The sequence below is a fragment of the Girardinichthys multiradiatus genome, chromosome 6 (genome assembly GCF_021462225.1).
Source record: "Girardinichthys multiradiatus isolate DD_20200921_A chromosome 6, DD_fGirMul_XY1, whole genome shotgun sequence".
Classification (NCBI taxonomy): domain Eukaryota; kingdom Metazoa; phylum Chordata; class Actinopteri; order Cyprinodontiformes; family Goodeidae; genus Girardinichthys; species Girardinichthys multiradiatus.
Window position 1 is genome coordinate 10,981,077 of NC_061799.1, and position 14,234 is coordinate 10,995,310.

Consider the following 14,234-nt stretch of genomic DNA (forward strand, 5'->3'; position numbering starts at 1 on the left):
TCTTAAAAAGCCATGTCGGAGGACACATCCTGTGGTTGTGTAAAATACTGTACGTTAATCTGTTTGAGAGGGGTCAAATTATTAGTGTGCAATGTGCAAAGAAAACATAACAGGATTAAGAACCATCCAAAGCATTATTAGAAAACTGGAAGGAACCATCATTTTTGTGGAAGAAAGGGGGTTGGAAAAAAATTACAAAGGTTCATGATTGGCAATCACTTAAACGTTTGGTGAAATCAAATTGTAAAAAAAAAAAAAAAATAGCAGAACACAATGTATGTTCAATAGGAAAGGTAGGGGCATTTCCACATGCACAGTGTGAAGGGAATTTTAGGGGTTTGGACCAGAGGTTGGAAATTAGCACTCGCCACGAGTAGATTTGGACAAGCCACAAGCCTCAGTGGCAGATTTGCAATTTGAACACAAATAAAACAGCGTTTACAATGCACAACTGACCTGTCGGGGGCAACAATATGCCTCAGTTGCTGCCAGTCTGCTTTTAATGCCATTACAAGTAAAAGAAGAAAAACCGAAAAGTAACTTTAGCAATGTGTCACTACAGTCCTGGTGTTAAGCGGGTGGCTGAAAACAAAAACCCTTTCTTAAAGGAGTCAAGGGAAGAACCCAAAGTTGAACGAGAAATAGAAAAGAACTGACAATAGCAAGTTACATGATTGAGTTATGCTCCTGATTGATGAAAGCAGCCAGTCAATGTGGGTTCCAACTGGGTTCCAACCCTCAAACAGCAAGACTTTATTTTAGGCATAAAAGATTTAAAAATTGGAGGCTATCATCAACCACAAATCTTCGAAATGCCACAAGGAGGTGAAACACATCATTCAGGGAACTGCAGCTCTTGAGAGAAATGCTGCTATGAGGCACTGTGCAGCCTGGAAACAGTCCAACATAAAAAGCTGAACGTACTGTTTAGAAGTGTTCAAGCCATCAGTAAAAAAGGAAGACCCTTTAGTGATTACGAATGGCTTAGCAAGTAAGTGATATGATACTATTTAGCATTTCTCATAACCAAGGCAAATGTTAAACACAAAGAAAAACAGTGGCTGATGGAGAAAATTTTTTATTTCTACCCCTCATTGGAATTAGACAGCTGCGTAGCCTTAAAGAAACCGCTGATCAGTGAGGTTAACTGGAAATAAAGGTTTTAATTTGATGGGCAGCATAGCAATTGTAGCAATGAAAGAAAGTCTTGATGAGTCCATTTTTACCCTGTTCCCGAATTATTGGGACATCAGGGTAAGGAGAAAGGCGCATAAAGTTATTCCTCATCATACCTTGTGCCTACTGTACAACCCTGTGGTGGCAGCGCTAGGATCTGGGGTTGCTGTGGTTGGTCAGTTCTACGTTCAGCAACATTATAAGCCCAAAACATGAGGTCAGTTGACAAGCTAAATATACTGTAAGACCTGGTTATTTCATCAGTGAATGTTTTCTACCCTGACAACACAGGTATATTCTTAGATGACAAAGCTTAACTTGTGTAAGAGTGGTTCAAGGAGAATGAGTCATCATTTCACGTGTAGATTGGCCACCATAGAGTCCAGGCCGTAACCACAAGAAATTGCTTGAGAAGAATCTGTGCAGCGGTCTGACTCTTCCATCATCTCAACAAGATCTTGGAAAATGTATGCAACTCTAAATAGAAATTGCAAAACCTTATCTAAATGATTGCAGGGTGAATGCGTGCCATAATTAAAGCTGAAGGCAAATGAAATATTATAGTGTGTTCTTTTTTTTTTGATAGAAAGTGTGTCTTGTCTCACCAACATCATCACTCTTGGGTATGGATGACTAACAGAGTGAAAAAGATGCAAAATTGGCTATTTTCCATGTTAGTAGGGTTTAAAAATAAAGCAGAGGTAGGCGAGAGTTGTGAGATGCTCTTTAAAAGGAAACTATATATTTTTTTGTTTTTAAGACACATTGAGTTCAAGACACACTGCAGTTTATTAAGGCTGTAAAAGGGCAAGAGAGACATACTTTAAGCAGATAACAGGAAGGCTAAACAAAGTACAGTGTTCTGGTCTACTCTTTTGAGCCACAAAAACCATGCTAATCATGAATCTAAAGACAGTTTAAAGTGTGACAGTGTACTTATTTTCTTTAGTTTAAAAAAAAATTATTAAACTTTAACAGTAACTGCTCTCTCTACAGCAACATTTTACTAAGCAATTTTATGTTTTATTTGCATATTTTTGTTTATTATTTATATGTTCTATTTACTTGAATTTCATTGTTGTTCCTTGTGTAGTTACACATTTTGGTCACCAGATGGCAGTGTTTAAAGCTTGACTTGCTTTTCGCAAGATTTTGGAGAGGGGTCAAGTGACAGTGAATTACAAGATAAAAGCTTTGTCCAAATTCTTGAGGCATAGCGTCGCTAGGTAAATGCCTGCAGTCATGTGGTTTTAAGATGTTAGTACTTCCTGTTTGTGTGCTTAGCTGTTAAGAGAAACGGTTGTCACCAGCAGTGGGTGGCTTTCTGAAGAAGATAGTAAATATCCATACAACAGGTTGACATTTGTTTGTATAATTGCATTTAAGTTTTAAGCAGTCAGTATTTTAACGTGATGGTGTATTTCTGACATGGAAGGTGAAGAAGGCGCAAGGCGGCCGTTCCTTTGGCGTTAAAACATACATCATTGTATTCTAGTATCCAAAGTGAGTTGTATGATACTGTTGTGGAATGTCCGTGCCTATAAAATACAAAATGTAACATTTAAGTGGATTTTATGTCATTTAGCTATTGTGTTAATTTTTGGCGTATAGCCAAACCCCATTCGACCTTTCCCTTTCATACATTACTTTGTAAGTCCATATTCGGATGAAAATAAAGAGAAAATTAGATTTTTGTTTATTTTGTCTTAACGGACAATGAAGAACAGCAAATTTGGAACCTCAGTAATTGTTTTTCTGGCCACAAACTGGTTTCAAAAATTATGATTGGTGGATCTGTAGTAATGAATAAACATTTTTCCTGTTCAGGAACCCTGGTCATTGGTGAAAGGTAGGGTACACCCTAAACACACTGGCAAACACTGCCAACATAAATAATGCACAAAAGATGGTTAGTTTAAAAACACTTAAAACTAAAGGAATTGGACAAGAGGGATACCCTCCAAAAAAACCACACAGACATGAGAAGAACTCCACACAGGAGCTCATGAACAGCTCAGATTCTAAACAGGAAATTTTCTTGCTGTCAACAGACCACTACACCTTCAGTAACTCTCAGACAGAAATGTAAACCGGAAGTCAAATAAGAATTCAAAATGAAGTTAGATATGATACAAAGTTATAACACTGTTTTTGTCACACTCAGTAAACAGTGCTGTTTTTTTATAAAGGCAACCATGAGGTGACAAAGTTGACATTCACTCACTATGCAATGTTATATACATTTTGTGTTTTAATGATGCATTTGAAACCAGGTGAAATGATGATACAACATGCAAATTCAAATAATTTTTAAAACAAGAACAAATATTCAGATAGAATAATGTTAAAAGCTTACTGATAGGTACAAAAAAGGTGTGCTTTGCAACTTAAGGGATGTTTATCTAACTATTAGCAACTCAGTATATGAGCCTGCAAGTATAACCTTGACCTTGTCTGGATTAGAAAGAATTCATTATAAATTGAAATTAGTCCATCTAGTTATTGTTTCTAAAAGTTAATTGCTATATAATCCTTCCACCCTGAAAAAGAAAACAAAAAGGTTTCAAGTGCATGGTAACTGTATGGAGGCATTCTTCTGTTTTTGCAGAAGGTGGCAACTTGTCGATGTAGCTCTGTTGGATGGATGGATGATGGATGGATGGATGGATGGATGGATGGATGGATGGATGGATGAATGGATGGATGGATGGATGGATGGATAGATGGATGGATGGATGGAAACTTAACTTTTTTAATTTTCTTTTCATTCTATTTCCAGATTCTGTGCTGCTGGATGAGTTTTTACAATTACCTTCTTACTTTTAAAGACTTGTTATGATGTGTAACCATGGCAACAGGACAGTTGTTTACAATAGGGAGCAGCTAATTTAAATTTCCAAAGCTCAAATAATACTAAATTGTGACCCCAAATCCCAGATGAGCTCTAGACGAGACATTGTCAATGCAGAGCAGGATCACAGTGAAAAGTGAGGGAGGAAGATTAAAACAGCTCTACATTTAGTCATAATGGGGAATGTGGGAGATCTCTTGCAAAAAAATTTATAAACTTCAACCACTGACAATTACCCAGCCAATGAATCAGGGAATGCAATATTATATGTTTCAGAAAGACATGGCAGCAAAATCATATCCCACACTCCAACGTCTCTGCCTGACTTTTTACAAAATACATACAGATTGAGATTTGTCAACAGCAATGGTTTTGGCCAAGGGTCTTTTCCATGGATGCCATTTGTGTCCAGGCTCTATCTTATTGGTGAAAAAAGAACACTGAGCTTCAGACGCTGTTATTTGTTCTTTTGTGACCTGCTGGATGAGTCGTCAAAGCGCTCCTTGAGTTATTTCTGTAGGCCAGCATCTACTGGGAAGGTTCACCACTATTTTATGTTTTCTCCATTTGTGTATAACTGCTTTCACTGTGATTCACCCGAGTCTGAATAAACTACCGAGTCTGGTAAACTGCTGATTTATGATTAACTTAGGAGGGAAATTGCTTTTTCTTACAGACAATGTTGGTTTGGACAGCTTTTTTCCATTAATAAATCAAATAGTTGTTTGAAAACTTATTTTGCATTTATTCAGATTCAATTCAATTCAATTCAATTAAAAAATACTTTATTAATCCCAAAGGGAAATTAAATGTTGTTATAGCTCATATTATGAAGGTTTTCTCAAAGAGCCGTTGTAGATGCTGATGGCTGTGGGCAGGAAGGATCTCCTGTAGCGCTCCGTCTTACAGCAGATCTGAAGAAGCCTCTGACTGAAGACACTCTGTTGTTGTACAACAGTCTCATGAAGAGGATGCTCAGGGTTCTCCATAATGTTCTTCATTTTATGAAGAATCCGTCTTTCCACAATGATCTCCAGAGGTTCCAGAGGAGTCCCTAGAACAGAGCCAGCCTTTTTTATCAGCTTGTTGAGCTTTTTTAAGTCCCTGGCTCTGATGCTGCTTCCCCAGCAAATGATGGCAGAAGAGATCACACTTTCCACAACAGACTTATAGAAGATATGCAGCATCTTGCTGCAAACACCAAAGGACCTAAACGTCCTCAAGAAGTACAGTCTGCTCTGTCCCTTCTTGTAGATGGCTTCACAGTTACATCTCCACTCTAGTCTGTTGTCCAGGTGAACACCGAGATATTTATACTCCTCCACCACCTCCACTTCTTCTCCCATGATAGAAATAGATTTTGACTTATTCCTGTTTCTCTTAAAATCTACAATCATCTCCTTTGTTTTAGTCACGTTCAAAATGAGATGATTGTTTCCACACCATGCCACAAAGCGGTCCACCACCTTCCTGTACTCAGCTTCTTGTCCATCTCTGATCCACCCCACGACTGCAGAATCATCTGAGTATTTCTGCAGATGACAGGAGTCTGTCTTGTACTGGAAGTCTGAGGTGTACAAAGTGAAAAGGAATGGTGAGAGTACAGTCCCCTGTGGTGCTCCTGTGCTGTTGACTACCTGGTTAGACTCACAACCCTTCAGTCTCACAAACTGTGGTCTGTTTGTCAGGTAGTCTTTGATCCAGGAGATTGTTGAGGCCTCCACCTGAGTCTTCTGGAGTTTCTGACAAAGCAAATCAGGTTGGATTGTATTAAATGCACTGGAGAAATCAAAGAACATGATGCTCACAGTGCTGCTGGCTTTGTCCAGATGACAGTGGGTTTGTTGAAGCAGGTGTATGATGGCATCTTCAACTCCAACTCCACAGCGATAAGCAAACTGAAGAGGGTCCTGATGGTTTATTGTTTGCTTACTCAGGTGGGCCAACAGGAGTCCCTCTAGGACCTTCATGATGTGGGATGTCAGGGCAACAGGTCTATAGTCATTGAGGACTGATGGGTGAGTTTTTTTTGGTACCGGAACAGGACAGGAGGTCTTCCACAGCACCGGAACCTTCTTCTGGGCCAGGCTAAGGTTGAAGAGGTGCTGCAGAATCCCACAGAGCTGCTCTGCACAGGCCTTCAGGACTCTAGGGCTGACATGTTCTGGACCTGCAGATTCAGTCTCTCCAGTTGCATCTTCACTTGACTTCTTGAGACACACAGGTGGAAGGGGGAAGCAAATGAAGCATCAGCATCTTCTGATATGGTTGAAGGCAAACATGTAGAAGCAGAAGGGTCTAGGGCTGAGTTGGAATATAAAAAATGTGAGGTGTTACTGGACAGCTGTGGGTCCTGTCGGTCTAAGGAAGGTGGAATGTCTGTTTGGCTGTGAGCAGGAGAGGAGGATGCGAAGCTTGTTTCTGAACTGAACCTATTGAAGAATGTGTTCAGTTCATTGGCTCTGTCCAGACCTCCATCATCTGATCAACCTTCTGCTTGAAGCCTGTGATCTTCTTCATCCCTGTCCACACATCTCTGATATTGTTTTGCTGGAGCTTGCTCTCCAGCTTCTTCTTGTACACCTCCTTGCTGTCTTTTATCTTGACTTTAAGTTGCTTCTGTAAACTCCTCAATAATTCTTTGTCTCCCTTACTGAAGTCTCTTTTTTTCTTGTTAAGCAGGTCCTTCAGGTCACTGGTGATCCAAGGTTTGTTATTGGGGAAGCATCTCACGGTTCTGGTGGGGATGATGTTATCCACACAGAAGTTTATATAGTCGGTTACACACTCAGTCATGGCATTGATGTCCTCTCCATGTGGCTGGCACAGTGCGTCCCAGTCTGTAGCCTCAAAGCAACCTTGCAGAGCTTCTTCAGCTTCCTGTGACCATTTTCTCACAGTCCTCTTTATTACAGGTTGCCTCTGAACAAGGGGCTTATATTTCGAGCAGAGAAAAACAAGATTGTGATCTGATTTGCCTAGAGGAGGTCTTGCTGTAGAGATGTATGAGTCCTTGACATTTGCATAAAACAAATCCAATGTTTTGTTTTCTCTGGTAGAGCAGCTGACAAACTGTTGAAACGTTGGAAGTGTAGCAGAGAGTGAAGCATGGTTAAAATCACCAGAAATTGCCACAAAAGCATTGGGGTTTTGTGTCTGAAGCTTAGCAACAACTGAGCTGATGGCATCACATGCAGTGTCGGCAACAGCGGAAGGTGGAACGTAAACTGTTGCCAAAATAACACTGGTGAACTCTCTGGGTAAATAATATGGACAAAAACTTACTGCCAACAGTTCAATATCTGGACTGCAGAGACGACACTTCACAGTTACATGTCCTGGATTACACCATCTGTTGTTCACAAGTACTGCCAGTCCACCTCCTTTACATTTGCCGCTCCTCTTTAAATCTCTGTCTGCTCGTATGGTTAAAAAGCCTGGCAGAGAGAGGCTGGAGTCAGGGATATGGTCCTGCAGCCATGTCTCAGTAAAACACATGATACTGCATGCCCGGTACTCTGGCTGGGTCCTTTGTAGGGCTTGGAGTTCATCCAACTTGTTTCCCAACGATCTCACATCGCCCATCATAATCGACGGAAGAGATGGTTTGAACTTCCTCCTTCTCTCTTTTCTCTTAGCTCCTGCTCTGCATCCACGACATCTCCTTTTCAACTCATCAGGGATTTGGGGTTGTAGTTGAAGTATTATTTGAGCTTTTGAGATATTAATCAGCCGCACCCGGTTGTAAGAAACAACCTCGTTGCCATGGCAATGCATCATAACAAATGTCCAAAAATAGAAAGTATTAAGAAAAATCCTCCAAGCTGCACAGCATCCGACACCGGAGTGGACAGTCATACAAAAAAAATAATCTGTATCCACCACAAGAGGAATAGTTCCCAAAAAAGAATAAATCAGAAGCAAAAGTAACAGAGCTGCTCCAACCTGCTGCCACCTTGAGCGGCGCAATTCTAGAATTCTAGAATTCTAGATTAGCTTTGTCTAATATTAAAATGTGCCCAAAGCATTATGCTCTGACAAAAAAGCAAAAACTGAGTAAATCTACCCACGTAATACAGGTTACAAGCTTACTCTCTTGTTAATGAAATGAAAAATCTGCATTTGATATAACAATGGGTGCTACATATCACATTCTGAATTACTAATGCTCCATCTACACTGATCTACACTGATTCAAATCTTTCCCAGGCTCACTGCAGTGTTTAGTCTCAGTAATGAGCTTGTTTCAGACATGTTATTGATTCTCCTACATCTACTATACGGCCCTCTGCTGAGCAGAGCTGCAGACACCATTTACAAACATGCCCGATGTCAAGGGAAATCACTGGGCTTTGCTAGGGAACAAGAAAACTAATTAATATCTAAATTAAGAATTAGGGGTTGTATGCAGATTTTTAGTGCAGCAGTAAAATTCCAGTTTGAGTCGACAACCGAGGGAGCTACATAAGCTTGCCCACCATCTGGAGCGCAAACGTGAACACATACACAAACGGGCAACAGTACGGAAAACTGTACATTCATGTCAAATAATGGACTAAATAAAGACATAATACATTTCTTATGGTGCATTTCATTGCATGCTTTCATGCACCAGAGCTGCAGAAGCAGAGTGATAATCACTGGGTCCTCAAACAGTGAAGAAGTAAATGTTTATTGGTAATTAATTCTGTTTAAAGGGTCTGTGAGTGAACTGGAGGTTATTTACTGTAGCAGACTTGTTTTCCCTTCATCTTTCATTTTGAAAAAGAACACTTTGTATCCAGGAAGAAATCTGCATGCTGACTATCCTTGCAGAACCTCCGCACAAATCAGTTGTTTTTCAAAGCTGACAAACAGCCCCATATCTCCAAAATGGGAAGCAGGAAGCAAGAGGGAGGTGCTGCAGAGGGTGGTAATGTGTGGGCTTTACTAGAGTAAATGGTTGGCAGGATCAACAGATAATGTACATCAGTGCTTTACTGCAGCAAATGTGAAAAAGGCAGACATACATTGGAGTAATGATGCCTTTATTATTTCAGTTTTTGCAAGTTGTTATGTGACTCCAACACCCCATACCATTACCTTAAAACAAACGTGGTAAATCCTCACCTCAACACACAACCAATGTTTGAAATGTCAAAGCCACCCTGTTCTTTGGAAATGATTTATTTCACTTTCATTTTACCATGTTAGACTGGTAACATTTGTACATTATCACCAGGTAAACAGTGTTAAAAGGCTAAATCTTCATGCTAGGAGATATTATGAGTGACTGAGATAAAGAAACTGGATGTTGTTTAAATTGTCATGATGTTGTCATATGGAACATGTGAAACAAACAGGACACCCCAAAACACTTTAAATGGTAAACGGACTGAAGTTATATAGCGCCTTTCCAGTCACACTGACCACTCAAAGCGCTTTACACTACAACCACATTCACCCAGATGCACTCACTAATGCGCACACATTCATACACGGATATGCAGATCGGTAGGCAATTTGAGGTTAAGTGCCTTGCCCAGGGGCACATTGACATGTGGCAGGAGGAAGCAGGAATCGAACCCGCAGCTTTTGGATTGCAAGACGACTACTCTTTTCACTGAACCTCAGTCACCTACTTTGTGTTTTGCTAACATATTTTGAGGAATAATAAAAAGCCAGGGGCCATCTTAGCCTAACAAATTCCTGGCAAGGACTCCTAAGAGTGATTCAGTTCTGCTGAGAGCGACTCTTAGCAAGGAGGCGACAGAAATTCCTATTTAGTGAGGAGGTGTGATTGACCCAGTTGCTAGGTGGGATGGTGTCTCCTAAGAGCTGTGATTGGTTGATAAGGAACAACCAACAACAACAAATATGCTCCTAATAATCAATGGAGAGAAATTAACTGATGACAGAATGTAGACTGGAATCTGAAATGTGTAAATCGTGATGATAAACTTAGCAAGATTAAATTGTCACACAGCATCAAAATGTTTGAACATAGCTTATTTAAATGCTCGTCATTATTTCTGATTTGCTTATTATTATGTTTACTCGCCATGCTGGTCACATTTATACTGCATCTATTTCATATTAATTATTTTCATATTAATATTAAAATTCAGCATTTTACTGTGATCTTCTTCTTGTATACTGAGGTTTAGTTTTGTAAAATGACCAAAAAAACGGAGAAAAAAAGGTGGACAAAACTGAACTAAACAGAGGAGCAGAGCCTGCTGGTGGAGGAGAAGAGAGGAGTGTTGAAAGGTAGATTTGGTCCTGGGATCACGGTGCGAACAAACAGGCATTCCCAGCAGATCAATGCATTGTTCCCTCTGTTTTCGGCACCAGCCTGGAATGAGAGCAGCTCTGGTACCTAATGGTTCCTGCAGTGTTCGGAAGCTAGAGAGGAGATAGCATCACACCAGAGAATTTCTCCACAGTCTGTGAGCATTGTAGGTAACCATTTAGGCCTAGGCTGCTGACATCATCATACACAATACAAGAAACACTTATTCACTTATCCTCATTTGCATCTTTCTTCTATGTATATAGTGCTTAGATTATTGTACTATTGTCTAGAGTTTGTATTTAAGTATAAATATATATCGAGCTTTCCAATATTTTCCCAATTTTTATTTTTTGAAAGCATTTTTGGGTCTATAAATATTCAAAATATTATGCACTATATTGTCCATAATTTTGTAAACTTTTCATTCATGATTATTTATTATTTTTTGTATTATTTGTTTATCCTTCCTAATATTACCTTACTGGAGGTTCAACTTTAATCTGTCCTGCCGCTGAAACTATTTAATTTCCCCATAGGGGGATGATAAAGTTTAAATTAATAATTGTATGATTCTTATAAGGTTTATGTGCTCATTTATTTGACTAATGTGGTGGATCCCTGAGCGATTGAGCCGGTGGTGTTTTATTATTTCGCTGTTATTCATTGTACGGAGAATATCTCTCCTTTCTCTCTGTCTTTCCATCAACTTCTCTGCATAAGGCACTCTTAGGCTCACTAAAAGTCCTCCTCATTACTTTTAACATTTCCTCACTTTAGAAGCTCTCTTAAGTGCCTAAAGCGCTTCGTGAATAACTTTCATCTTACCAAGGGAACATTTTTAGGAAAAATCTTAGAATTTGAGAAATTCTTTGATTTTTCTTAGACTGACGTCACTAGGAGCTACTTTTAGTTTTAGGATTCTTTGAGAATACAGGCCGAGGAGTTTTGTAGTAATGTTTTTTTTATAAAAGATGATTCTAAAATTAAATAATTTGGACACCTCAAAAGAACATGTGTGGCAGAAACCAAATCTACCATTGCAAGAAAATAATTTCATACCAGCTGTGAAGCATGGGTCTTGGTTTAGGGATGCTTTGCTGTAACAGGAGCCAAAAGATACTAATAAGTCCACCAAGGACTGGCTGAGAATTGAGAAATGGAAAGGCATGGTCCAAGTCAAACTCCAGATGCTGTGGGGTGACTTGAAATGGGTTGAACATGTAGGAATACCCCTCAACATCTCTGTTACGTATGGAGTAACCTGGTTATCACTAACCCCACCCACCCATATTCAGTGACTGTCTGACCATCTTGGGATGAAAGGGCAAGCAAAGTGCCTGTAAGTGGTTAAAATAATTACTAGCTGAATAACCAGAAAATACGGCCCGCTGTGGACAGTCTATGGAAAGTGAATCTTAATCGGTGCACAGTGAGCATAAGTATGAGGTAGTCTAAGATTAAATAAGGTATTAACAGGCCATTGATGCAACACTTGCAGAATTTACATGTTTCCATAGCAGTGGTGGCTGGGTGCAGCATACAGGTACATCTCAAAAAACTAGAATATAGTGTACAAATATTTTTGTCACTCACTTCAGAAAGTGAAACATATATATAGATTAATTACAAATAGAGGGAATATTATATGTAATTTTTATGATTATGTCTTAAAAATAATGAAAACCCAAAATTCAGCATCTCAGAAATTAGCATATTACATAAGATAAAAAAAACAACACAATTTTTAAAATGGAAATGTCAGGCCTTTGAAAACAATGTTGATTTCTACAAACTTAATACTTGGTTGTGGCTCCTTTTGCATGAATTACTGCATCAGTGCATTATTTAGTAAGTAGTCTGCGTTTCTGCTGAGGTATGATAAAAGCCCAGGTTGCAATATGATAGTGGTCTTTAGCTCATCTGCATTGTTGGTTCTGGTGTCTGGTGCTGCTCTACTCTTCCCCCAGACTACGGGACTTTTATTTCAAAATGAAATGCAAACTATACTTTGATTTGAAAGGCAGACTTTGGACCATTGAGTAACAGTCCAGTCCGTTTTCTCCTCATCCCAGGTAAGAAATTTGTAGCCCATGTGTATGATTTGTCTGTGCGTTGTGGCTCTTGACGCACTGAACCCCGCCTCATTCCACCCATTGTAAAGCTCTCCCAAATTCTTGAATGTATTTTATTTAATAATCCACCCAAAGTTGTGGTTAACCCTGTTGCTGGTGCACCATTTCCTTCCACTCAATTTTCTATGAATATGGTTGGATACATCACTGTGTGATTGACCAGCTTCTTTAGCAATTGTCAGAATCTGAGTCTGTATCTGCTGGTGTGTGTGTGTGTGTGTGTGTGTTTAGTGTACTTGTCTGCATAACCATTCAGTGTTTCACGGTTGGTGTTGGAGGTCTCAGGTGCGTTGGATGACAGGTGTTTCCTATCTGCTGATTGCATGGAGGAGTACTTAAGCGGGAGGCTGCCAGCATTTTGACGCCAGAGTGTTTGCTTTAGTGGTAGCAAGCTCAGCCTCTACTGATTTTTCTGCTTTGTTCATGTGCTTCTAGTAACTTTGTATTTTGCTCCCTGGCAGGTTTTTACCTGAGGCTTTGTTTAGCTTGCTGTGTTCCGACTTCGTTCCAGAATTTCTCTGAGCATCTGGATAATCAACTACTGAGTTTCGGATCTACCTTCTTGTGGATTTCTCTCACTACCGTCTGTACCTTTTGGACACGGACCAAGCTGGCGGTTTCCCGTTTCCTTCAACTCCAGGACCAAGGTATAAGCGTACCCTGTTCCATCCTTCGTCACAAGCATCGGCACCTGAGCTCCATTTGGTTGGCACCAAGACCACAACTAAAACACAACTGAACGATCTCTCTTCGCAAGTTAAGACTCTGGATCTCTCAACCCCTGGCGGTTCAAGCTACAGCAATTTAGTAAGCCATTTCTCAGATATAAGTAATCAGTTGCTTCATATTATTCGTTTGTTCACCAATCCATTCTTCTTCCTTCCCGTACAGTTGGTGTTTCCAGTCCTTGTCCTTGATTACTTTGCTGACAATAAAACCTGTAAAACTTTTACTTCTGAGTGTTCTCTGTATGTGGGTCAAAACTGTACTGAAAATGACAGCAATGGCCATTTGTGGCTCACCCTCATTGTGGAGGGTGTCAATGACTGTCTTCAGACTGAGAGACCATTTAGAGGCTCAGGAAACCTTTGCAGGTGTTGTGAGTTAATTAGGTAATAAAGGCTTGAAATATTTAACTCTATGCATGATGAATCTGAGTTTCACTTTTGAAATGACAAAAAACTTTGAACATTTTGAAGATATTTTAATTTTTCGAGATTTACCATGTACATGGCATCCCTAAGTTATGATAATCATACCAAAAAATATGGTGACGTGTCTAACATCTATGGTAACCAGGCTTAGATGGACATCATATTGTTTATGCTATCTATTTTACAAGATGCATAGCCAGGCTGGATAATTATTTGATAATTTAAAAAAATGTGAACTGAATAATTAACTGGATAATAAAATAGAAATAAATTGCTTGTTGAAACATCAGTGTTTTAGATTTCTAACTGAATACTGAGCCATGAAAAGAAGTTTTGCTTATATTTCTAGCAGGATATCTTTACAAAGTTTCAGCAATTCATTTAGCTGAATTCAAACTAAAGAGTAGGCTCTGAGTGTCATTTGCCATTTTCCTTATTCTTTAAAGAGTGTTGTTGGAGCAAAAACGAGCACAGGACCCTATCTGATAAGTGATATTAAAACTATAGGATGTGTTCTATGCTCATATAAAATCACTTTTAAAAAAAAGTATTTTCTAAATGAAAATGTATCTGAGACAGACTCACAGAAGCACACCAGAATTTACTATCAACTTATTTCGCTTACTCCAAAGAAAGAGAGGACTCAT

The 14,234-nt window shown here is 39.4% G+C and overlaps 1 protein-coding gene across 1 annotated transcript in view; it reads right to left on the reverse strand.

The window, feature by feature from the left end:
- LOC124870217 (probable G-protein coupled receptor 158) overlaps positions 1–14,234 on the reverse strand; it is a 134,122-nt gene that overhangs the window by 79,502 nt on the left and 40,386 nt on the right. The gene's annotated exons all lie outside the window — the stretch shown is intronic.